Source organism: Scardinius erythrophthalmus, assembly GCF_964197995.2.
Source record: "Scardinius erythrophthalmus genome assembly, chromosome: 5".
Lineage (NCBI taxonomy): Eukaryota > Metazoa > Chordata > Actinopteri > Cypriniformes > Leuciscidae > Scardinius > Scardinius erythrophthalmus.
The window spans coordinates 12,577,390-12,603,404 of NC_138225.1; the positions used below are offsets into that span (position 1 = coordinate 12,577,390).

At 41.0% G+C, this 26,015-nt stretch overlaps 1 protein-coding gene across 1 annotated transcript in view; it reads left to right on the plus strand.

Moving 5' to 3' along the window:
* The first annotated feature begins 422 nt into the window (after nucleotides 1–422).
* The window catches only part of fam222aa (family with sequence similarity 222 member Aa), a 56,555-nt gene continuing 30,962 nt past the window's right edge, over nucleotides 423–26,015 (plus strand). Inside the window, exon 1 of the mRNA XM_081365473.1 lies at nucleotides 423–1,245. The gene's annotated coding sequence lies outside the window, so the exon portion shown is untranslated. The remainder of the gene's footprint in view (nucleotides 1,246–26,015) is intronic.

Genomic DNA, 26,015 nt, shown 5'->3' on the forward strand with positions numbered 1-26,015 from the left:
CGTTGTTAAAGCCGTCCCCAGTTTCACAAGATCACTGTCCAGTCCCTGAGCGTTTATAATTTCTCAAATGATAAACTTGACGTTTGGACGCTGACAGCGTCACCGTGGTAACAGCCCTCAATTACCCATGATTGGCCGACCCGTGGGAATATTTAAATTCCCCCTAAGCGCTGATTGGCTGGTGGGCGGTCGGTGGAGCCGTGAGAGTCTGCACCGTTCCGGGTTATTGTCAGTCTTGGCAGCCCGGCGCAGGGGGTGAGGCGCAGTGCCTATGAGAGAGTCACATAGACGCGGAATATTGACAAATTATTGATTTAAGTTAATTAATTCTTGCTTGATATTAATATGAACAAGAGCTGCAACCTTTGGACTCCTTCAGAGGAATAATTAGACGGACGTCGGAGTTGAAATCGCGACGGAAGGTTTCCGAGCAAGGGGATGAAGAAAACCGCTGGAAGTGAACGGTGATTTCTCTTTTCCCCAGGATTAAACGGCGTATTCTAAATTCCCGCACCTGCTGTTCTTTTCAAGGAATATCGCCTTAAACACAACGAGGGCTTTCTAGTATATTCCGTGGATAAAACATTCCTCTTGATTGTATACGCCAAAGTCTGTTCGCTGTTTTGGATTTAAGGACGTTTGCGAATCGCAGTTTATTTAATTGGCAAAGCACTTATTTATTTATCGGATTCGTGTCAGCAGAAAATCTGTCGTTATTGCTGGAGTTTGCAATTTCCTACTAAGCCTTACTCGGAGATTATTCCAGTAAGTAAACGGGTAAAGAAAAATCCTGACCGACGGAATCATTTACGATAGTTCAAAACGCAGTTAACGGAGCGCAGTTGACAGACGGTGTTTTTTGTGAGGACGGAACAGCTCCTCACTTGACCCGCTGTCGCCTATTTAACAAAAACGCAGATCGGATTCGTTAAAAAAATAAGAAGACATTTTAACGGCAAGCGAAAACTGCCCAACGATCCTGCAGAAGAAGCTGTTTTTGGATGACTTTTCCTTCTTTTTTTTTACGCGCGTGAAAAACGCATATAAAAGGAACTCATAATAAGTCAACTGAATATACCAGGGATTATACATTTTTCCACTTCATCTAAGAACAGAATGAGATATTATTGATTTTTTTCCCCCACTCGTTTGCCCTCTTCTGTTCTTTCGGCCGCTTTACGTTCCCACAGTCCTGTCATCACAAACCTGCATGGAAATCTAGTCAGCACCACAGAGCGATTTATGGTAAATATGCTCTCCCCAACTCATCATTTCAACTTTAATTGATCTTTCAATGAAAATATGCATGTTAAAGACCTATTGTTTTACCCATAATTAGGCTTTTAGCCTACTGTTTTTTAAGTACGCAGCTGTCACAATTTAACGCTCTTCGAGACGCAGCCTACACTTCAATCAAGTCGCAGTAGTCTATACAGTAGATTAATGTAGTGCCCTTTCAAAAATGTTATATCTTTTAAAAAAGTATTGTTAAAAATATATATTTTTAAATAGCAGTCGTGGTTCATACCTACAGTTTTATTATGATAACAATAACTTTAGCGACTATAGCCTAGTGATTTTGTAGTTGTTGATAAAAAAAAACAGTTTAATACACAGTTAAACTCCCTTTGAGCGTTAAATTATCAAATAAGTGTATAGTTACAGTGCAAATAGTGAAATCTCTATAATGCAAAATGTGTGATGGCAACTTTGACTATAAGCAACAGAATCGCCTTTGACTGGATGGTGATTTTCAGCAATGATTAGCTTCATTTGAATAACGCTCCACGTTCGTCGTCATTTAATCGTGTGAAGTGACATCGGGTGGCGTCTTTTAGGCCCCTGGCAGAACATACAACCTTTGTTTCAAGGTTTTACCTGCAATAAATAAAGGAAGTGCAGTAAAAATGGAGGTGTCGGGCACTGAATGGCTCCAGGACGCGCTTTGATGTGCACTAGGTTGTTTTTAAAGAGTAGCCTACGCTGACAGGATGAATGCGCTCAAAGCATAAAATCTGGTTACAACACGATGGCAGGCGAGAGGATCTGAAGAAAAGGTGTGAAAGTCTTTTCCAGCACCTCCTCGTCTTAGTTGCAGCACAGAGTGTGTCAATGATTTCCTTTATGACTTAATCTCTAACTACTGAATTTAAACAGCAGTGCGGTAGCGTTAGTGGTTAAAGTTCTGGGCTGGTAAGTGAAGGGTTAGCCTAGGTTGAGCAAGGCACTTAACCTCAGGTTGCCTCATGAGCACTGGCCCCCTGAAATGTTTTGGGTAAAAGCTTGACTTTCAGGAGGGGCTCATGGCAAGATGTGGAAAGTTAGATTGATTAAAATGCTTTGTTTAGGGCCCATTTGGATGGCGGGCTTGGGCGTCAACAGGCTTTTCATGTTAAGCTATTATCCTAGCACTCGGATGTCAGCTGTTCCTTCTCCATGCATCGTTTGCAGTTTCCAAGAACTGACGTTTTGCATATCCTATCTCTATGAAATCTAATCGGTGAACCCTCTGATACTGGCTAAACTGCAGCCTGGGTTTTATTTGTCCACGAAGGCAGATCAGATCAGTTGGCCTAAACAAATGTTGTGTTTTTATTATCAGAGACTTTAACCCACTATTTGCTGTCTTTCTGAGATTAACAACAATAGTTGGCAAAAAAGTTTTTTTTTTTTTAGGTCCCTTGGGTGGGTTTGGCCCACCCTGAATTTCCTAAACTAAGGTTCTTTATCAGTATCAATGTTTCCATGAAGAACCTATAGCATTCAGAGAATATTTGCATTACACAAAAGTTTCTTTTTTAATGAAAAATAGTTCTTTAGATTTAGTAATTTTTCAAAGATTTTCAATCTTCACACTGAAAAAAAATGGTTCTCTGTTCACCGAATGGTTCTTTGGAGAACCCCAAATGGTTATTCTATGGTATTGCTGCAAAAAAACACATTTTGCAACCTTTATTTTTTAAGAGTGTTTGACACCTTAAATCTTAAGAGCTGGCGCCGTGCTGCATTTTATGCTTAAGATATGTTAGTCCTTGGACAATCAATATCTAATGCAAAACAGCCTGAACTGAGGCATTTTTTAAATATTAATTTATTCTTAAAGGCAGTCCAAGTAGTTTAACATTGCAAAATAAGTAGCCGATTAAAAAAAAACCCGTTATATTTAGACCGGTGTGAGTATGTATATTGATTGTCTGTCAGAAAAGAGAGTTTTTTTTCTCCCCCATACATCACAATTTAAATCTCACGAGGCCCCCCGTCATTTCTCCGCTGCTCTGACTAATGCGATTGGCCCCCTGCTCCATGGTGGACGTTCCACTCTGCAAGTCATCACTCTGGAGGCTTAGGGCTCTGGCTCTTAGCTCGGCTCCAGCATGTGGTCTTCCTCGGGGCCTGGCAGCCTCATTACCCCAGCAGAGTCCCCCACTCTGAGGGCTGCGACTCCCTCCACCCGTGGAGACAGCACCTGTCAAGGAGTATGCTCACCACTCTATTGAATAAAACATTCAGTGATGTACGAGTGGAAAAGTTCACCTCCGGGGGCCAGAGTTGCCTCATTTCCTACTCCTGCTGCACATCCGTGACCCGCTGAGCAAATTGGCCCGGTATTAGCTCTGTGGCTCGATCTCACCTAAACAAATAGAGCTTCCAGCATAATGCTAATCTCAACTGAGCCGAGCGTGCGTGGGGGAGAGGGGGAGATAGCTGGTGGCGAGATGGTATGGTCTAATATTTAGGTCACTGAATTGTCTTAGCATTGTTTCTCATTTTTCATAGCTTATTTAATTTTTCCGTTTTGTCAGTTTCTTGTTTTTGTTGACTTTTTCCACATCTGATTCAATCACATTGGCACATTTGCACACGTTATTAGATTTGAGTCAAACTTGCATTTTTCCTTGTGTGCTGTAGGTACTTTCCACACAAAGTCATTCCGAACAGTTTGACGATAGAAAACTGATCGCAAGATGTTTTGGAAGGATTTCATGCCCTGAAAGCCATCAAAAAAAAAAGAAAAAAAAGAAAAAGTTTATTGTTCCACCGTCAGCAGAAAGGTTTCTCTTGATGGAGAAACGCTGTTTGGGCTCAATTCAACCTCTGCTTACCTTATTGAGCAGGAAAGATCTTAATGAGATTAAATCAAGAGCGAATTTCCAGAGGTATGAAGTTAAACTCGTACCCGTTTCTCCGTTTCTGCCTCTGCCGCAGATGTTGATGGATAGTTTAATTTCAGAAGGATATTATTAAAGAAGTGTGCGCTGTTCATTTGAATATAGAGATAAGTATGTAGATTGATTGATTGATGGCCATGGGGTGAAATCACTCGACCGTTTTCTTATTAAAACCAGGGAGAGCGAGGGCTTCGCTCATGAATATCGTTATATTAGCAAAACTTTAATTTCCTGCCTTATATATGAATCTGTTTTTAGGTACTGTCTCAGCTAGTATAGTCCTAGTAGTATAATGAAACCTTTTTGTCTAGAAATTGATAACAGTGAGTAGCCTGCATACACATTCTGTTCTTTAACCATAGGCTTTTACAGTAACACATCTTTCTGTGGCCTAATACAAGCACTCTTGCGTTTAACCCCCATTCCTTTTTTTCAGGCGGGTTGGTAGAGCAGTTAGTTGGATGGATGGTCCATGAACTTATGTCTGTGGAGCGTCCAAACAGTGGGTCATTAGGTGCAAACATCTCTCTATCTCTCAAGGCTTGGGGCACGGCCTCATTCTTATATGCTAGTTTTGACGGGACGATTGAAGTATAGTAAGTTCACGTATGAAGGAAACATGCACGTGTAGGTGATTGGTTTTGTTTATGGGATTTGTGTGTTGTTTAATTCCCTTTTTGTTGTTTTCTGGTAATGTTCAAGAGGTCATTGCCATCTAAACCATATGTTTGCCTTCTTTTGAGGTTCAGTTGAATTTTAACCCAGGTTAGGGGAGGGTGTGGGGTGAGGCGGGACCTGATATCGACCTTGTCCCATATTCAGCTGTCGCCCATGGTATTGTTCAAAATGGAAGCCCTGGTACCCAGATAGCACACACAAAAAGTGTCTAAACTTACTGGTCCCTTTTACCTTCACCAAAAGAATGGGTCTCCATCTTGTGCATTTTTTTAAATCACTGGTACTTTGAAAAATGAATAGACCAATTTACCGTGGGTGCTGAGAAATACAGAATAGAAAAGAGTGTCAAAAGAAAATGTCTTTGTTAGTTGTGAAAGTGCGGTGAATGGATTGTGAATGCTCCTGTCTCACTGCTCTCCTACAGAGCTCCTCCTGCGAGTATTGAGTGTTAAGGAGGTGCCATTGTTCCGGAAGAGCTATTATTTCTGTGCCCCTGGTAATCCACAATTCCTATCCTCTCTCCCCCACTCCATTCCCCTAGCCGTTCGTACAATGCTAATGTTCCCAACATCTGTTAACGCGCAACACCTGCGGTGGAGGCTGTTTGATTCCTCCTTCTTTATGGCATTCCTTTCTCCCCTGTCGCTACATAAAAGGCTCAGCCCGTGTTGCTTTCGTAGGTGATATTGATTAAAAGTGTCGGGAAGAAAATCCAAGCATGGAAATGGTGTCAAGATGCTCCACTCTAAATGGAATTTCAGGATAACTTGTGTGGTTGTTGTTTACTTGACCTTTGCTTTGCTGCAGTTTCAATTTCACCAGCTTTATCCTCATCCAAATGAGACGCTGCTGGGCTGCAGCTTGTTGATTTAGCCGTTCCGAGGCCCTTCCTTCTCTGGCATCTCTGCAACTTCAAGGAGATGATGATTTCACAAATCTTATTGAAGGTTTTGCCTTCTCCGTAGTTCTCAAAACACTGGAATCAGCAGATTTTTTTTGGAAAGGCCAGAATCTCCTCTTTTTACATTCTGTTGAGGATGGAGCAACAGTGAAACACTTGAAAGTTTTTTTGATTGTGCTTAGTATAAAATCATGTCTTGTGATTCATGAAAATTATTGGTGGATGCGTTTAACAAGATCATATTGTGTGTGGATAATTGCTGTTGAACACATTTAATTAAGTGAGTGATTTTTAACACTGGCCAATTTTGATGACGTCAATGTAATTAATGAATTGGTTATATAGTCGGTGGAGGGATTAGAGAATTTAGCACACTGAAGAAGGCCTGCGAGCCGAAACGTCTGTTGTATTATTCCCCTGTGAAAAATGTGAAATAAAGTGAATTTTGAGTGCGGATCACAGCTATATTCTTGAACGCTTGTAAGTCCCATCAAACTCTCTTTGAGCATTTGAAGGAGCTGTTTTTCCCCTTTCAGGCTTAGAGAGTTACCTGTGGCATGTTTGTTATTTAATGGCTCTGAGTGCAGTGGAAGAACAGCAGATTAAATGGTGTACAGCTTCACATCCTCTCTGCTTCATAGCTAATCACACTAGCGAACAGGAATCATATTCAAAGAGCGCCCCTTTGAAGGGCAAATTGTTCTCCCTAAAAACAAGCGGCTGTGTAATCGGCCTCCTGGGTAAATTGATTTCCTGCTGGTGGACAGTGGGGGATGCTGGGAAAGTGGCCCTGCTCGCTGCTCCTAAAGGACTGAAAAGTTTGCTTGGGCATCAGTCATTGAGAATTACGGGAGTGTGTTTTTTTTTTAAAGAACTTTTCTGGAGAATTCATAGTGCATCCTGTTTCTCCTTGTAAAGGGAGCAGTTCAATTTCCATGAGTTACGGCTTAGTGTTTTCAGTTAGTTTCTTTGTACTCCCTTCACTGTTGTTTCTCTGCCAGCATAATTCAGCGAAATGCTTTCAGTGTAGCTCTGTTATATGCCGTTGCAGATATCTTTGTTCTTTACCCCATTTTTGCGAAAGATTTGGGTAATATCCTGATTCTCATACCATCCCATGGTTCATTTCATCATTGTGACATGCTGTAATGAAACCATCGTTGCAATCCAAAGCTGCGGTGTTTAGACTATATTTTTCTCCATTACTTAAAAGAATGGTTCACCCATAAAAACAATGTTTCTCCAAACACAAAAAGCGACATTTGTATTGCACTTTTACATACAATAAAAGCATACATCTATGTGCTGTTCTCTCCACCCATAAGGCCTATGAACTTCTAAATGAGACTTTTTTTCTTTCTTTTAAAAACTTTCTCACAGTGTTTTGTCCACATTCAAGTTTTGTCTTGACAAACTTTGCGTGTCTATTAAAAAAAATACTGTTTTTATTTTCCTATCTGAATAAAACATTTATAATTTTGTTACATTAAAATCTGAGCTACAATTTTGCACCCTGTTTGCTATCTCAATTCAGACTCATTTAAAAAATGTTTTTGCCCCTTTTGGAGTTGAACAGCCCTTTTTTTCTTCACATTCTTGAAAATATTTTTTAAGTATTAGGGGTGCACGATATTGAAGAAAAATGTGATCTGCGATAACTTAATGTGAACTGCGATACAGTTATACAATACATACAGTTTGGAATAACATGAAGGTAAATAAATGACAATGGAATTGTAACTTTTGCTTTAATCATTTCTTTAAGGCCTGTTTGTGTTTCCTGTGCTGATTTGTAATATTTGCAGCCTACGCTCACCACAAGTGTTACATCTCTCACAATCTCTCACAACACAAGTGTTGTCGTCTCACAACACATCTCTCTCGACTTGAAATCCATAGCTTATCTTGGATCATTACCATGCTCCTGTTGACCCTTAAACTATGTCAACCCTGTTATTATTAAGAATGGTGTTATTGTTTAAACATATGGAGCTCACTGATAGGACATGACACATGCATGAGACATGGGCTTACTGCATCACAAAACAGAGTACCTGGTGTTCTCACGAAGTGGAAAGTTCTCCTAATCCCCCATGAGGGTAAGACAGACTGCCCTGGAAGTCAAAGCTCAATTATCCTTTCCAAGGTTCCTCTCCATTCCAATTATCCTTTCCAATAGAATGCCTATCTTCTGTATTTAGTGCTATTGAAAGAGACATATACACAGCAAATGATATGTGAAACGTTATCTGTTATCGCTGCGTACAAAATTATTTTGTGGAGGTACAATGAATAGCATAGACGTATTTATTCGCCTCTATTTACTAGCAAAGTTGTCTGACGGAGGGTGTGACTAATATCATACTCCCACTGCGCTTCTGAGTTTTATTTATTAACATTGTGGTGGGCAGCCTTTAAAGTGGGGGGAAAAAATGTGTGCTTGCGTTATTTTTCCAACATATTAAGGCTATTAAAATGTAGTGAGAGCCTTAGACTGTGACCTGTTTACAAATCCTGTTTAGTTTACTGCCAGGGAAAATGGGTTTTGTCATGTGGTGTGGTTGAAAGTTTAACACTTTTAATTATACTCTTAACCGTGGCCACAAAGACACAAAAGTTGATTCTGTTCGCATTCAAAGCGGGTTACGATAATGAAAGTGTCATTGGCAGCGACTTAGATTGTCATGTATCTCTTCAAATACTATGCAATCTATATTGTTCATGCCATGCGTTTCATGAAGGCAGTTAGTCAGCTTGTAGTGTATTCGAGAGGTAATGAAATTTCCACCGACTGCAGGAAACAATGCCTTCGGCCTCGGCCGTTTGCGATTAGCAATCCCACACCCCTGCTGGCGACTTCACGCTGTGTGCTGGGAATGCAACGCGTTATAATAAAAACTCTAGAGATTTGTATCACACATTGCCAGGCGTAGATGTTTAATTGTTGATGACGTTAATGGGTCGGAATACAATGTCTCACTCCTTCGATAGGTTTGTGATTGAAAAAGCCATTGCATAGGGCTTTTCCCCCATGTTAATGTTATTGTTCAGAGACAGTGGCGAACAGCAAAGCGCACACAAGCCTCTAATGTAACGCCATTATTTCTGTACAGCGCTCCGCCGCTGTAGGCTGGGGTTTCTGCCATTCTTGGCCAGTGTTATTGCTCTTGTCAAAAGGTTCTAAACCAACAGTGATATTAGGCCCTCGGGCGTCTACTTTTCTGCATGCCTTACTCTGCTCGAGCACAGGAGCTCAGGACTAAGACTGGATGGACACACACACACACACACACACACAAACCTCCTGCTTTATTACCTCCTGCCTGCTGCTGGAATTGCTTTCCTCCCTCGAGTGAGCTGGGCATAGGTAGCTTTATTGTGTTAACCTATTTGTGTGTCAAGAGCTATTGTGCCACTTTTTATCACTGTTTGTAATTGTTTGTTGGGGTGGGTTATACGGATGGACGTCACCTCGCTCTCCTCAGGGGGAGGGATAATGACTGGTTGCTAAGCAATTGTTAGTCGCCCTCCACCAACCTTTTATCCATCGTAATCACTTTTATCTCTCAAAGATGTCATGTACAATTATGTGTCCTCAGTAATCCTCTGAAACCTGCCTAATGGCGGGCAGGTGTATGAGTAGCTGGGCGTTCGTGTACTGCCCGTTTGCTGTGAGACTAATAGAAATATTTCTAGAATTGCATCAATTTGGAACTGTCAGCCTGAGATGGTAGATGCTGTAGTTCTTGTGTGGATTAGATTTCAGCTGGCATCATGTCCCGGTTCCTTCTATTGTCCATTCACTTTCGCTTTTTTGGGCTCCTGCATTTTTTTTTTACTCATTCAAACCCCTAAATAATTAAAAGGCAAATCAAATTTTAATTAAGCATTTTTGTGTATTGGTTCATTTGAGCTGTTTGTTTCAATGAAAAGATTCCCTTAGTGAAATCCATATTTATTTGAAGAAAAGCACTGGGGAAACTTTCGATTAGCATGTCAGTTCATTGGTTTGTTTAATTACAAACAGGTTAAAAAATAATTGGTTTGTGTATTTAAAATGCACAAATGGCTACCTTTTCAAAGTACTTTTGCATTATCGGCCTTGTTGATCAGTTAGCCTACTGCTTACTCGAAAAACTGTAGATGACTTCTTCCCAGAGAACTTTGGTCCTTTATATGACAACTGCTGCAGAGTGATGAGGACATGGCACCCTTATTGGCTCATTTGTTTTGCTCTTTTTGTGGACTTAAAATCAAATTTGACAAATCTTCTTTTTATATGTAATATTGTAGTGTTTATTATAAATCAACATTTTGATTAGGTTGGTGGAACTGCCAAGTGTATGCGACTGCATCCCGCAGTACTGTAAACCACCCCCTACTACAAGTCTACAGTGAAACAGTAACTTATGATGTCATCAGATCCCCTCCCTCTGGATTCGCTGATGTCATCAATAGTACCGCTCTTCTTCTACTTCACTTTCCTCGCTTTTTACCTAGTGATAAGGCATACAGATTGTATTACATAGATCGCCAGATGCCGTAAGTCATCTTGTTGGTTTTTCTCAGTCTTTAAAGTATTTAAATTGTGAAATTTACAGTAAATTTTCATTTTATGGAAGGGCTAGGTTTAGGGTTGGGGGTAGGTTTTTAGCTATAATTACCATAATTCTGTATTATTATCTGTATAATTCTGAGATGAGAGGTCTGGCAGATATGGTTGGCCCAAAGCCGAGTGTTTTATCTCCAGACCTGTCTTGCCGAGAAGGAGAGGCTTTCGAAAGAGTTTTTATTGTTTATAAAACCCCACATATGCAACCTCCGCTGAATGCTTGATTGCGCGTGCATGTGTGCTTCTTGAGCCTGACCCCAATTTACACACTGCCTTTTCCTAACGAAAGGCATTGATGTTCTTTTAGCTTGTGCCGAGTTTCAGGCATAATTTGTGTGCGGCCAATTATCTCTCCAGCTTTGAAGACTTTCCTCTTGCTTCTCCAGGTTGGGATGAAATTAATTTGGAGCTTCCCGAGAGCCTCAAAGCCTAAATTAGACTCTGGTTAAAAATCAAGGATCTCTTGCTTTTAATTTGACATTTCAGTTTTGATTTCTTTTTGGGCTTGGAAACACCTTAATTGCAGTTTGAACCATCTCAAATAAGCAGATTCTTCAGTGGTGTATGGCTGGAAATGTTAATTTGTGAATTGTAACACTGTTTCAGAATTATATTTGTTTAGGCTTATTCTGAGTGTAGCTTGGCCTAGCAGTTGTCTAGTAGTCTTAGAAACACAGAACTTTGAACTGGTGATGGTTTACTATGCTTCGCTGGGCACATTTGCTGATCTTTTATCTGTCTTGTGTTTGAATGTACACAAGTTATTTATATTCAGAGGTAATGGTTAGAGGATATGGCTTAATTATTGATAAATATCAGTCTGAACTCTTTGACGGTTCATAGATCTGAAACAAATGAGATGCTGGCGTAAATGCAGGGCTAGTTTTAAAGTAAGCCATTATCATTTGATTTGCATTTCGCATTAAAACCCGCATGACTGGCGTACGAAATTGCAGGCGACAGATGTGGTTTTGGAAGGTTTGGATGTGTTCTACAGTTCTTTCTCCTCATCCTGTCCCTCGCTCAAGCGGCTCCGCGCCGATTCCATGGGATCCGTCTGTGAGACCGGCTGTGACAACTCTCCTGTTCATGGAGTCAGAATGCAGACATGCTGAAAACACAGCGCACACGTTCTAACCTCCCATGTGTGCCTCCTCTGGAACATCTGTCCAGCTGTCATCTTGTCTCAGCCAATCAGATTCTGCTGTGGGCAGTAACTGTGGAAGTGGAGCTGGAGTAGTGTGTCTGCGCGTGTGTCTGTCTCTCTCGGAGGAATATGAGAGTGTGCCGGAGCATCGCTATGTGCTTTTACACCAAACATGCGCACACACACTCCCTCTGTGCCTGTTTACCAATAATGTGCAGAGATGTGAGCAGCAGATGGTTCCTAATTTTTCTTTTTTTCCTCTGTATGATTTTTCATGTTTAATCCCGATTTCCAAGTAATGCTGTCAACTTATATCATTTTCAGAACGTTTTTAATAGAAGTGGTTTGTACTCGGCACTAAAGTGTGGAGCGGTTCTTTTTCCCGTAGTGATGTCTGAAACTTTTGAAACTGTTCTTTTTAATGATTTTGTCGAACTGTACTTGTTAGGGCTATAAATGACGCAATATTTTATGGACACTTTCTATAAAACGTATTTGAAGGCATAAGAAAAAAAAAATTTTTAACTAAAACGAACATGTTGTGAAAATGTTTTTTTCTAAATCAACCTTTTCATATTGAACAAATTATGTGAACAGTATTTTGCGACCATAAAAAAAGCAACATTTCGCAGTCTGTAACTGATTTAAAAACAACAGTATTGAATATTTGTTTTTTAATACAAAAAAATTAAATAAAATGATTCCAGTGTAACTAATCAGTTAATCATTTTTTAACCTGTTCATTGAAGCGACTGCTAAAATACATTTTCAATGCTAGTTTTTCTTTTATTCGACTAAATATTGTTCACTACTCGCTACTTTTAACCAATTCCCTTTAAAGGACCATTCAAATAAACCACTACGTGAAAAGTCTTAAATACTCAGATCATACTCTCATTTCAAGTTCCCAAGATAGTGGAATTGTTTTTTCTAACAGTTTTCAGTCGTGACTCCTAGTTTCCACCTAAAGTTAGTAACAGTCTGCAAGTTTCGGTGTAGGTGACATCCTCTACCATTAGTTAGTGTGGCGCATTGCGCTCTTTTGTGAATACGTGAAGTTCTTCCCCCTCACGGTAAGACGAGCCCTGTGTGACCAGTTCTTAATGCGCACTATCTCTTGGCTGTTAGATCATAGCGCCTTTTTCTTGACCGCTTGTCTGAGAGGCTCCGGTCTGAAGCCCCATCCCTCATCAGTGGCACAGGATGGCGCTTCAGATAAAGGAGGAGAATTCTATTTATGTCCGCCTGTAAACAAAGTCCCAGTGAGGGAGAGCTAATGGCCTGGAACTGACGAGAGCCTGCAGGGATATCTCACTCTATTTCTCCCTCCCTCTGCCTCGCTCATCTTGTCACCCTCTTTCCTCCTCGTCCTTCTAGTCATTGTGGAAGTAGATGGGAGAATCAGGCTGAAAAGAACCACGTTGAAGCAGTCAGTTTTCTGATGTGAGGAGAAAGGCTTTTAGGTCCTTCGGCCTGAAAGGGAGCGAGAGGGAGAAAGACCAAGAAGACCGGAGAAGAATTTCTCCTGGGGATGGAGTGTAGTGAGAACAGCTGTTCAAAATGTACTTTCTCGCTTTCTTTGGCCCCATCTCTAGGTTCAAATCCACTGCGCATCAAACATTTATCATACACTTTTACATCAATTCCTCTAGATGTTGGACCAGTGATGTTTTTGAAGGGCTTTTGATCTTCGGAGCTCCAAGTTCTTGACGGAGTGAATTGAATTTCTTGTGACATATGGTTGTGATCGTATGCTTAAAGTATATTTTTGATTGGTCCCGTGTGGATCGACTAACTCTTATACGTTCTTTTCTAAGATTAATTACCGTCTTTATTTTTGAACGACATCTGATTGATGTTTCCTGCGAGGTGACAGCTGCTGGTTATTGGGGAACGCTTGATTGATCCGCACTGATGGAGCAGAGACAAGCCATGAAACTCTCCCATTGAGTGTCACTTACGACGTGTCTTGCAGCGCCAGGCCCATTCTGTTCTCTCTTGCGCGTGCGAGTGACAGACTTGTGCTGGGTATTGAATCTGGGATTGTTAAGCAGACGCTCGGTGGTAACGCTTTGTGTTATGATTGAAGGGCAGAGATGCCATCTTCTCGGCAAAACCCGATTTCTGTGCAAACTTCTCCCCTCCCCTCTCCTTCACGTCGACACGTTCGCTAACCCCGGTGACAAGCGAAATGCTGCCGCTTGTGACTTTTCGTTTTATCATTCAAATTCGTCCCATTGATGTTGCCGGCTTTGATTGACAGGCAAACTTGAGAGAGTAGCGATAGCAATCAGTCCTCATCAGCTGCATTTGTGACTGTGGACAATAGTTTCTCTCTTTCGGTTTTCACACTCGCCGTTTTTTTTTTGCACGTCCCCCTCCCTGCTGTCACAGAAAACTCAGACGATTGCATTTCTGTCACGACAGAGGGCTATTAATCTTTTAAATCCGAGCCAGACCTGAGCAGCATTGTGTTCTGGAATCTGAGAGCGCACTGTGGAGACCACTCTGAAAAAGAGCGAACGGGGGGAACATAACGGGCTCGTTCTCTTTGTTAAGGAGAAACCGAAGCTTTCTGAATGCGCACAATATTAGAAATCTAATCTGTCAGAGAGCGAGTGATAGATGAGCAACATGCAGATGGTGAGGTGATTGTAAAATCAGGCTGCTGGTTTTACCTGATATCCCTCCGGCCCTCTGCTCGTTCGCTCTCATCTAACTCGTTGGCCCATTCGATGTGTTTTGCTAGACGGAAAAAAGTCCACATGACTCGCTTTAACCTTTATTTTAATAGAGGGAGGTCACTGGGTGGTCTCCGTTCTTTCGGAAAGGTCATTGAACTGAGGTCATGGGTTTAGACCAGGAGATGCAGAATCGCTGTGTTCAGGCGCCCTTGGAGCAAATCATGTGAGTTCATTGCCTCGCTCAAGGGCAAAACAGCAGTGGAAAAAAACAGGGACATTAGAACAAACATGCCGCTTACAAAAGTTAACATCATATGTGTCCTGTGAGGCATAGGAATCAGAATTTCTCCACTAAGCAAGCTCTATTATAGGGCTTGAGACATTGCCATGAGGTTTCTAGGGTGTCTTACACAGTTGCTAAGGTGTTTTGCGTGGTTTCTATGGTGTTTTGACTGCCTAATTGTCCACCAGGTGAAAATTGTAAGTCTAATCGTTTAGAAAAGTAACAACACATCACATGATTTGAGGTATCATTCATTTCTATGACACTTTGGTTTAGTAGTGGTTTGAACAAACTTCTAACCACAAGTATGAAAGATAGTAATAGTGAAACTTGCTGTAGTAAACACCGCTAATTATGTGGAGAGATTATTTTTTCATGTCAAACAGCAGACAGTTCAGAAACCAATGCAAACCTTTCATGTGAGCTTTTAAAACAAGGCCACGGATTCATTTTATCACAAAACCAGCAGGCATTTCTGCCGAAAAGACTCTCGCTGTTAATGAAGTGCTGCCTTGTTGGAGGCATTAAGAAGTATAAAACTAGTGAGTTGAGGAAAAAAGTGCAGAGCCTCTAAACATTTTTACGATGAAGCGAGGTACTTAATATTAGTTCAAACATGCTTCTTTTAATTGCTTATTTGGCATTAAGCAGACATTTTTAATTCAAAGTGACTCACGGTACACTAATTGCAAGAACAATCCCCCTGGAGCAAAACGAGGTCAGGCGTCTTACTCAAAGACAAAATGGTAATCGGTTCTCAGGAACTTTATGGTTTCACCCCATATTGAATCGCTCTGTTTTGTGCTGATGCCCTCGCCTCCCCTTGGCCCCCTTCTCCCAATTAGGATGAGGTGTTCGGGTCCCCACCTGAGGAAACTCGATCCAGCGGGCTGAGAGCTCCAGACAGGGTTGGCTGGGCGCAGTGATGCACAGAGCGGTGCTACTCGATAGGGGTTTCTCCCAAGGACCGCTCAGGGATGAAGCTCCATTGAATTTCCTTCTCCAGAAAAACATGTTTTCGCCATGCAGGACTCCCAACCAAGGCAGAAAAGGGGGTGCAGAACTTCTCATGTGGAGACTCCATTGGTTACCACAGATTCAGACCAGTTAATATGTATATCTTTATTTAATTCAGAAGTGGAAAAAGTGAAAAAGGAACTTAAATCAGATAGTCTAGACAGAGTGAGCTTTTTATATGGCTTATAAAATGTTTAAAGACAGCATAACAACATTCCAAAACTCATTTCGCTTTCTTAATATGATGTATTTCCTAGTCAAAACATATTCAGCTGGATGTTGTAGACAGGATTTGAATTGTGAAAAGGACCAGCATAAAGGATATGATAGTATTATTTATTTATTTTATTCATTTATTTTTACGTTCCACGTGTACTTATTTTTTTAAGTACAAAAATTATGTAAAAAAAAAATTGTTTTGATGACAATTGACATTGTATGGACAAAAAACATCTTGTACATCAAACATCAAATATCTTCTTTTATGTTTCGCAGAAGAAAAAGTTTTCGAAAGAAATGATGACAGAATTTTCATTTTTGGGTGAACTATCCCTTTAAAAGTGCTTAAAAGAGTTTTCTTTTTGTCATGATATCATGTTCTTCCGTTTCGTTAAGCCAAACAATTTATCCGTCTAAATATTTGTGAAGTTTCCCAGCTTGCTGATAAAAAGAGCTGTTTGTTTTGATGATGCTCTGTCCGTCAGCAACCGTATCATCTCCGCCGGCAGTGTTTACTGTCCATTATGTCCGTGCAAACACAGCCGCCGCTGATCTTGTGTGCTCTCCACACAACCTGTCTCCTCCGAGTCTGGATCATAAAAGTGCATTCAAAGCTTTGAAATGCCTCCGCTCTCCCAAGCCCCAGACACTTGCTGCATAACTCAGCTGTGTGGAAGCATTTTGCCCACCCCCGCCCCTCTCCCCCCGCCCACTCTTGCGGCTGCCCCGGCCCTGCTCCCCGTATTCAGGCGTCTCTCTTGACTTCTCCAGCCCTTTGTTTCCTCAGGGGATGGATGCAGCGAGCGGGGAGGGTGCGAGCTGTTCGATCAATAGCCGCTCCATCTGTCGGGCCTGTGGCAGAGGCTCAGGGCGGAGGGTGGAATTCGGCACCGTCTGTGGGGTGTATGCAGGGGGCTTGTCACCGGATTCTGCCTGAATAGGGGCTCAAGGGCTGTGGCGCTGGGGTGGGGTGGGGTGGAGTGGAGTGGGGCGGTGTCCCCCATCCATTCTTCATTTTTGTGCCGACTCCCTCCTCGGCAGAGTGATAGTGGCTGGCGTTTGTGGATATGTGTGTCTGTGTGTGTGTGTAGAGATGAGAGGCGTCTATTGTGTCATTTCACAGGCTCCCGGGAGACAGGGTCACCTTGTCCCTCGTACAAACGGTGCCCTCTCTGGATATTTTGGCTGTGTGTTTTATACGAGGGCCAGACACCCAGGCTCTGAGCACATCTATCTCTCATCTCAGCCCTTTTCAGATTCCCCCTATTGAGAGAGAGAAAGTCTGGAACAGGGCTTTCAAAGGGGACATCTGAGATAGTTGCACAGTTGACATCATTCTTCCTGCGAGACACTGGAGAAGCTCTGGATCTGTCTGCGCAGCTGAAATCTCCATAAACTGGCCTTTTAGGACACTGAGGTCTGTATTTGTGTTTGGATTGCGGAAAAACTGTGCTGCCCATTTAAGACATAATACTTCTGTTTACATGAAATCAAAATGGGCCCTATTTAGTTGTTTAACTGCACATTATTCTATGTTTGCTTTCATAATCTTTTCAACTTTCTCCTTTGAAACAACTTTTCTGGTCATATAAAGCCACAAGTAATATCATAGTGTAGGTGTCACTTTTCACAATCCAGTCAAAAATAAATATAAGTCCCACCGTATTATCATTTTATTCCTGCTGTTTATTCCATTCAATTCAGTAATGTATTTTGAATGCCATTTCATGTACATCATGATCCTCAAAAGTTTGAGGTCAAGATTTTATTTATTTATTTATTTGAAGAAATGAACAAGTTTATTCAGCAAGGATACATTAAATTGATCAAAAGTGACTGTAAAGACATTTATAATGTTCCAAAAGATATCTGTTTCATATGAATGCTGTTCTTTTGAAATTCTGTTAATCAAGGAATCCTGAAAAGAAATATATTGCGGTTTCCATATAAATATTAAGGAGCACAATTGTTTTCAGCATTGATCATAAGATATATTTCTTGAGCACCAAATCAGCAAATTAGAATGATTTCTGAAGGACCATGTGACACTGTAGACTGGAGTAATGATGCTGAAAATTCAGCTTTGTCATCACAGGAATATTACATATAATACATTTTAAAAATATATTAAAACAGTTAAGTTGTAATAATATTTCACAATATTACTGTTTTTACTGTATTTTTGATCAAATAAATGCAGCCTTGCTGAGTATGAGAGACTTCTTTCAAATACGTTTGAATAGTTTTTTTTTTTTTTTTTAAAGACCTGCCTATTTCTGTGTGATTATATGTTCTAAAACTTCGGCTGTTGTGACAGCTGCTTTGCCTTGATCAGTGTACTATGACGAGGACTGTGGTCCTTGGGGAGGCCCTCTCTGCTGTTATTTAATGGCATTGGCTTCACATGAAGGATGAATACAGCGGCCCTAACCTCTCTTGCTCAGACTCTCATGGCCACTGATGCCTTTTTTTTTTCAATGCTAAAAGACCCATGAAAACAAAGTGCTCAGCCTTTTTTTTTTCATCAAGTTAGTATCAAAATACAAAATACGATGCCAAGCGCATGTCAGCAGGCTTATCTTTTGCTCTCTTATCTGCTTGGTCATTTCTTTGATCCCGAATAGCTCACAGTTTAGGCTGACCGTTCTCCAAGGCTGTTTGCTGCAGCAGCATCTTGTCACGTAAATCTCAATTAACTCCGGTTCAGCCGTCAGAGACCACACCGCTTCTAAACGAGCCCTTTATTGCCTCATATCTAATTGTGTGGCTCATTAAAGCCGCTAATCAAAGAGACTCACATATCCAGCAGCAAGGTTATGTGGTGCTGAACTCGGAGATGCTGAAATCTTTCAAATGAATAGCTTGACAGCAACTCTGTAGCTCTCCAAACTTTTTTGTCCTAGTAGTGTCTTGAAGAAAAATGTTCCAGAGGGACTTTAACCTATCTCTGGCCCTATGCCCAACCAGGTTCACAATCCCTGGGGAATCTCACAAAAATATACCCAGATCTTATTATTATTATTATTATTTTGAAGTCTTTTAGTAAATGTGCTTTTTACTGTTCCTATGTGAATAATAGTAGTACAGGCTTTTTATTTATAATAATAGTATTGTTGTTGTCATTACTACTACTACTACTACTACTGCTATACTATTATTAAAAATAGCATGTTTTGCATAATGACAATTTAAGTTTGTAGGACTTTTTATATATTAGTTGTTAGTTTTAGTTTTGGGGGCTTTTTCTGATTTTTTAAATTTTTTATGCTGATTAATGACATTTTTACATATTACATGTGTCAGTTTTTTGTCCATTATTCTCAACATTGATTCTTTATACAGTAATTTTGTACTGTAATACAGTTAAAAAAATTCTGTAATAGTGTTTTTTTTTTTTTTTTTGAGGATTTCAGTCTTACAGATGACAAGGTTTTACCTGCAAAAATACTACAATTCTGCTTTTTCCAGCACAGCCCTGCTATCTTTCTGGTGTTCCCAGAAGAGCTGTGGGTACCTCTGAGCCTCAGAGAGATTGGTGGAGAGAAGGTTGTGGTGGTCACAGAGGGGTTCGTTTGCCCTTAATGGAAGCACTCACTGGCTATCTCCTCAAGCCAGCCTGGAGCTAATTTGAGACAAGGCGGATGGATGTTTGCTGTCTCTATGTGCTCTTCCCACCTCGCATGCTTTTATCACACTGTTTTAGAAGCCGAGGTTTGGCAGGGAGGGAGAGGAAGAGAGTGGAAAGGGACATCTACCTTTTGTGTCTCCTGGGTTCTTCTCCTTTACTCTCAATTAAGAAGATTTAAACAGACAGTGTTTGTTTTTGTCCACAGTAAAGAGGGAGGCTCAGCAGGTGTATGCATCTGCGTGTCCAAATAGACACGGCTCAGAGGCTGTCTCCATCAGACGGGGTTCGTTTGAGAGTATGGCGTCTTTCAGCGCGGGGGAGAAAACTGCAGTGACAGCACAATGAATAAATTGAAAAAGGCTTGTGTAGTAAATTGTCTATCGCTGGTGACAAACGATCTGATAGGAGCGTGCGGAGGCTGCAGACGCCGCCGTCCCAGCAGAGCTGTGAATAACTGGCCTATCTGCGTGCTGCTTAGCACACCGGCCTCGCTCACACGCTTAATTTATATGCTGTGAAATATTTCCCCCTGCGCAGATACGCCCGAGTGTTGGCAGGCGGTGGGGACAAGCTCTGGGAATGTCCCTTCAGTGCTAATTTGGGGGACGATGACATCTAGAGCTTTCTCCCTCTTTTTTCCTCTTTTTGTTGGGAAATGCCCTTGATAGACTGTGCCTCGTTCCAATTCCAAAATTGCAATTTAGGAATTGGAATGAGGAATTTGCTGAAATGAAATTCAACGCAGGTAATGCATTCTTGGAAATGAAGTGTTTGAAATATTAAATATGATGCAATTATATCATTTTTGATGGGCATCCATTTTAAAATGAAGAGGATTTCCATCTTTTATACATGTAATAGCCTCCAAATGCTATGCAAATTTCATACATAAAAATATAGTGGGATTTTCTGCTTCTGTGGTTAAAAAAAAAAAAAAAAAAAAAGTCCCCAACTACTTTTCGCCTAGTGAATCTCAGCCATTTCCGTTAGGGCTGTCACTTTTGAGAAAAATCAAATTCGAACGGATATCGAATATCAAGAAATGTATTCGAATATATTCGAATATCTACGAGTAAAATGAAGTTAACGAACAACCTCGATCCATCAGGAAACGCCACATGGTCGCTGAATTTCACTGTGCTTCATGAAGAGTTTTTCTTTTGCGTGAAAAAGCCGTTCGCCGGAGATGTGTTAAAAGATAGCGGAGTGCATTCATGATTAGGCTACCGGTATAATAATCCTTCTGGCGCCGGGTCTGAGTGAGTAATGTACTCTCTTACCTTTGTTATTAACATTAATGACACTTTAAGACCAGCCGCTGCGGACAGAGACGCGATCTGACATGCGTCGCATTTTCTCACAAATCTCTACGTTCATTTAAGACTTTATTTAAATAATTTAAGACTGCTCTTATGAGGACACTCGACAAAACGGACATTTGGCATAATTTGTGTGTTATGGTTTGTTCAAGCCCGAAAGAGAACTCGATACTGACACGTGTCTTTTCTGTGGGTCGTGTGTGTGTGTGTGTAATAGGCAGGAATTACAGCGCGGACTCATTTGTCTTGTCGTTATCTTCCATTTTCAAAACAAGCTGGCTATTGGCTATTATTCGCTTGATTTGGTCATGGGCCTACGCTACAATACGTTTAGAGCAGCCGCTACTGGATGAGATGGCAAACAATAAAATAAAAAGCAAACGGTCTAATCATAGACTGTAAAAAATGCGCAAAACATGGCACTTTAAAAACCGGATAGTTTATTTATAGTTCGGTTTCGGATATTTCACGTCATGTTCGAATGCATATTCGAATATCGAATAAAAAGTGACAGCCCTAATTTCCGTCACTGCACAGTGCACACACACACCCACACACACACACATACACATACACACAATAGATAGATAACCCTACCCTTCCCTACTGCCATTAGAAGTCACACATCCCACCATTGATGATTTGCATAGAGTAGAACTTTGTTCAACTTTGTCACATTGGCAACGTTTGCTGTCGCTCAAGTCAGCGCAAAACACCAACTTTTATTGAAAACAAATGACTTCCGGTGGCTTTGTCACTGCAAATCTCTGTCAGTGTGAAATGAAAGCCCCTTCATGCTGTTAAGGACATGACGAAACGTCATGCTCCCAGGCTTTTATAATTTCTTAGGCTAAATTTCTCACTTGTCATCTAAATCTCCATTCAGACTGAAGGCTGTCAGAAATCCAAAGTCCAGACTCTGTGGAGGTGTCCTTTCTTGACGAGAGGTCCCTCCAGCCCTGGGGACCAATTAAAAGGAAAATCTCTTTCTGTCGGGTCTGGGCGGTTTAATTGTTTGTTTGTCAGTTTGTATCTGTGAGAGATACCAAGCACATACTTGCACTGTGTGTACCCTTATACAGACTTCTGAAGGTTTGTTGTTGTTTTTTATGTCCTGCCCGGTTTTATTTTTATGAATAAACTCTGGTTTTTCAAGTCCTGTTTGGGCCCTGCAACCAATTATGCGGACTATAAAAAATTTAAGAGGGACAGTCTTTTATAATTGAATCCTAAAGTAATAGATTCTGTTAAATATGCATGAGCTTGGCTTTATAGATGAAACTAGAATTAATGTCTATCAGAGACCCGACCAGGAAAGCATAGAGGAAGGGAAAGGAGATGGAGACGGGATATCTTATCATTATTCTAATAGGGTATGATTGCCGTGGACAGAGGCAGACTGTCTACGGCTAGACGGGACGGCCAGTTTAATCGTTGCAAGTATTGAGCACATTTACTCAGGCCGGGCAAGCTGAGATGCTGAAAGGCGATCCAGTCGTCCACTGGTTCGATTGTCTCTTCTTCTTTTTTTAGGAGGAAGGTTGTGTGGTTGAATGGGAGGAAGATATGTATTGAGCTCTGGTTTGTTTTTGGCATGCTGTGTGACAGCTTAATGAGGAAGTTAAGGAGCGTGCATCGGAAGGTCAGGGACTGCCGATCAGAGAGGGAGTCGTATATCTCCACACAAAGTCTCCTCACCCGTATCCTGTACACTCTATCTGTCAATCTCTCGTCAGCTCCGCTTACCCCACCGACGGGACACACGCTGTGCTTGCCATACAAACAGATCCTTTCTTTTGGTCTATTTACGGTAAATTCAAAGGAGCAGCCAAGGAAAAACGCTTTTCAAGGTCTTCAGAAGTGCTCGAGACACGTGTGAACCGCCCTTTTGCCCTGTTATTTCCTATGTAAACTGTAAACCGAGACGCTCTGTTGTGGGCTTGCACGGTGCAGTGAATGTAGCTAATTGCGCGTTGAGTTCTGGGCAGAGGAGAAGGTCAGTTGTCGGTCCTTAACTTCCACCCTGAGAACGCCATTAATCCCGCAGCGAGTCAGACTCCTCTCTGCACTGCTCGCAGGGCAAATGTTTCATCTCAAGGAAGTCTGTGAGGAGGAATAAAGGAGTTTATGAAATATTAGATTATTGGGCGGCTGAAGTTTTGCCTTGGAGGTGGAAGTGCTTTTTCTCATCCCTGATGTGCATGTGGCGCAAGGCCAAAATGAATGGATGGTTCCGAAGACTGAAACATCTTTTTAACAGCTCAGCTGTTTCTCCGGAAACAGCAATGCCATTAAAAGAACTGTAGTTAACGGTATCATACACTTTGCTTAGATTCGCCAAGAAACCTGTCTGCAGTCAGAAGTCAGTGATTTAAATATGTACGCAAGTATTTCATACCAAATTCTTCCAATAATTAGGTCTATTATCTAGATCAGGTGTTTTCAAACTTTTTGATGCCACGGACCACTAAACATTATCCAGTTGGAAGGTTCCTCCAGCTATATATTTTCATTTAGAAAGACACATTTATACTGTGAAATATTTTTTTATTCTATTTTTTGAACCCATTTGTTTATTTTCAATTACAAGGCTTATACTAAAATATTTTAACACATTTTAATAAAAGCATAAAAGTCAAGTGTGATCAAATCTAATTTGCGGTTCCGCATACATGCTCAATACACGTGACAACCAGCGTCATTTGCTATCATTCACATCAAACATGCCGCAACAGTCCTTCCAAGTTTGAAATATGCGCATACGCAAATGAGATTTGTGAGCTTCTGGAGGGCATGATTTTCATTTTTGGATGAACTATTTCTTTGAATAAAACAACTGAGAACATTAAGTCTCCTGAGCTTTGAAAGAGCAACCTCTGAGCAATATTTTTTTCCCTTTAGGTATCTGTGTGTTTGAAGTGTGGATCTGGCAAGCAGAGAAGCTAAAATGTGACACCCGGGATTAAAGGAGGGCAGTAGGGCCTACAGGCGTGATTTTAGGATATCTTACCCCTTTAATACACCATGCCATATCTCGAAACCACATTTAACCACCGACCCAATCTCTTCCCTCGTTTTCAGCAGAAATGCATATTAATAGATTAGCGAGACGAGGGGTTTGTGGATAAGCTTGGCAGTTAAAACGGAGGTCGAGCTTTAGTCTCCCACTGGTCTATTTTATTTAATTTTTTAAGTCAATGGTCACATCCTCTTCGCAGTGTAATTTAATCGGAGACTCTGTGGCTGTGGGCAGCATCTGCGCTCTGAGCAGAGATAGAGCTGCTGCTGCTGCTGCTGGCTTTTTTTTTTTTTTTAAACTAATCCTCAGATTTCTCTGCTCACCGAGCTACAGATCACTCCGCTGGGTGAAGACAATTACCAGCCTGCTTTTTCATGCTAATGCAATCTCTAACTAGATCTCTTCTCAAAAATGTGGAGGAGAGAAAGCGAGAGATAGGAAGAAGGAAGGTTTTTTTTATTTTTTAGATTAACATTTAATTATGAACAGTTCCCCGTCAGTGAAGCGGAGGGGTCAGGAGAGGAGGGCAACACACAGAGGGAAAGGGCAGGCAGTAATTTAAGATGCTGAACTCTGCTTAGGGACGTGTGTGTGTGTGTGTGTGTGTGTGTGTGTGTGTGTGTGTGTGTGTGTGTGTGTGTGTGTGTGTGTGTGTGTGTGTGTGTGTGTGTGTGTGTGTGTGTGTGTGTGTGTGTGTGTGTGTGTGTGTGTGTGTGTGTGTGTGTGTGTGTGTGTGTGCCACGCCAGAGAGAGAGAGAGAGAGGTCAGAGGGCACGTCTCATCATAAGCAGGGTTTTGCATGACTGCACCTATTCTCGAATGCCTGCATGAGGGGTTTCAGGCCTGGTGTTTGTTTTGTGCTAGGATTTTATGACATGGTCCTCAGGATAAACAGTGTTCTTGGCCTCATCGGATCATAAACTCAGTCTCGGATGAATCTCCCAAGCCTCACTTGACCTTATGATTGTCATGCTGTCTAGAGCGTTTTTCAAACTAGCAGAGGAGACTTAACGAAACCCTCTTTGAGAAAATGACAGACACATGTGGAAGTCACTGGTCGTGCGATTTACACAAGCGTAGAGTTGGCGTGTGTTTGGAAGTGATCTGCTTTGTGACATTTTGCACACACAAAAAAATCATTTTTTATAAAAAAAATTCTAAACTTGTTTTTAACATTTTATTTTTTAACTGTGTTTATTTTTCATTTATGCTGTCAATTTGTACTTTTTCAAAAAAAAATTCTGAATCACTTATTTTTTTATTTATATTGTCAATAAATGTGTTATAATTTGACAGTATAAATGTATACAGTAAATTTTTTTTAATGAACCCATTATGCCATTTTTTATTTTTTATTTTACTACACCGAAATATTTTTTTATTTTAATACAATGTTTTTATTTTAGTGTATTTTTAAATTATATTTTTTTATAATAACCTAAGTGAACTCCCAAGCATCCACCAGTGACTCAGTTTAAAAAGTGCTGGCGATTACACGAGCGTGTCAGGTAGAGTTGGCGTGTGTTTGGATGCGATCTGCTTTGTATATCATTTTGCAAAGCAGCTTTGTCAGCCGACTACAGCCGCCCAAATGTCTCCGCAGCGATGAACTTGGATGCCTTTCTTTGACGGCTCCTGTGAGCGTATACACATATCTGAGACTTATCAAAAGATTACCATTCCACACACATTTCCTTCTTTAGTGGCCACCTTCACATAGATACACGTGCGCATGTGAATTACACACACCTCACCTTCACTACCTCATGTCCCTCGGAAGGGGAATGATAAAGCGGGTCTTTATCAGGACAGCTGTGTGATATGGAAGGTGCCGGATATTTCCTGCCACAAGGGCCAGGCAGGGCCGTTATTCACGCTCTCTCTCTCACTCTCTCTCTGATTATTGGACAGAAAACTGATAATCTTAGAGGAAAAGATGTCTGATAAAGCATGAATGTGTGTGTGTGTGTGTGTGTACATCCCTGCACATACATATATGTTTAGCCTATGTTTTGAAGGTTAAGTGGCAGTGGATTTTATGGTGGCTGGGCCACATGACTGAATGACATTGTGTTTTATATTTTATATACGTTTTTATCTTTATCGCTCACATCAGTCTGGTTTATCATTTATAGTTTTGTTATGGTGAGAATAAAAAGTCCCAACTGCATACTTATTTGTGCTTGCAAAATGTATTTTTCCCAGTAATTGATTGTTCCTCACTCAGTGGTAATGGAAATTGAGGTCAGCAGGCCTGCAGGTGCATTCTGGGATATTGGAGTGTGTCCTCAGAGAACACTGATACCGTACATGGATGTGTAAACTTTTTGACTTCAATT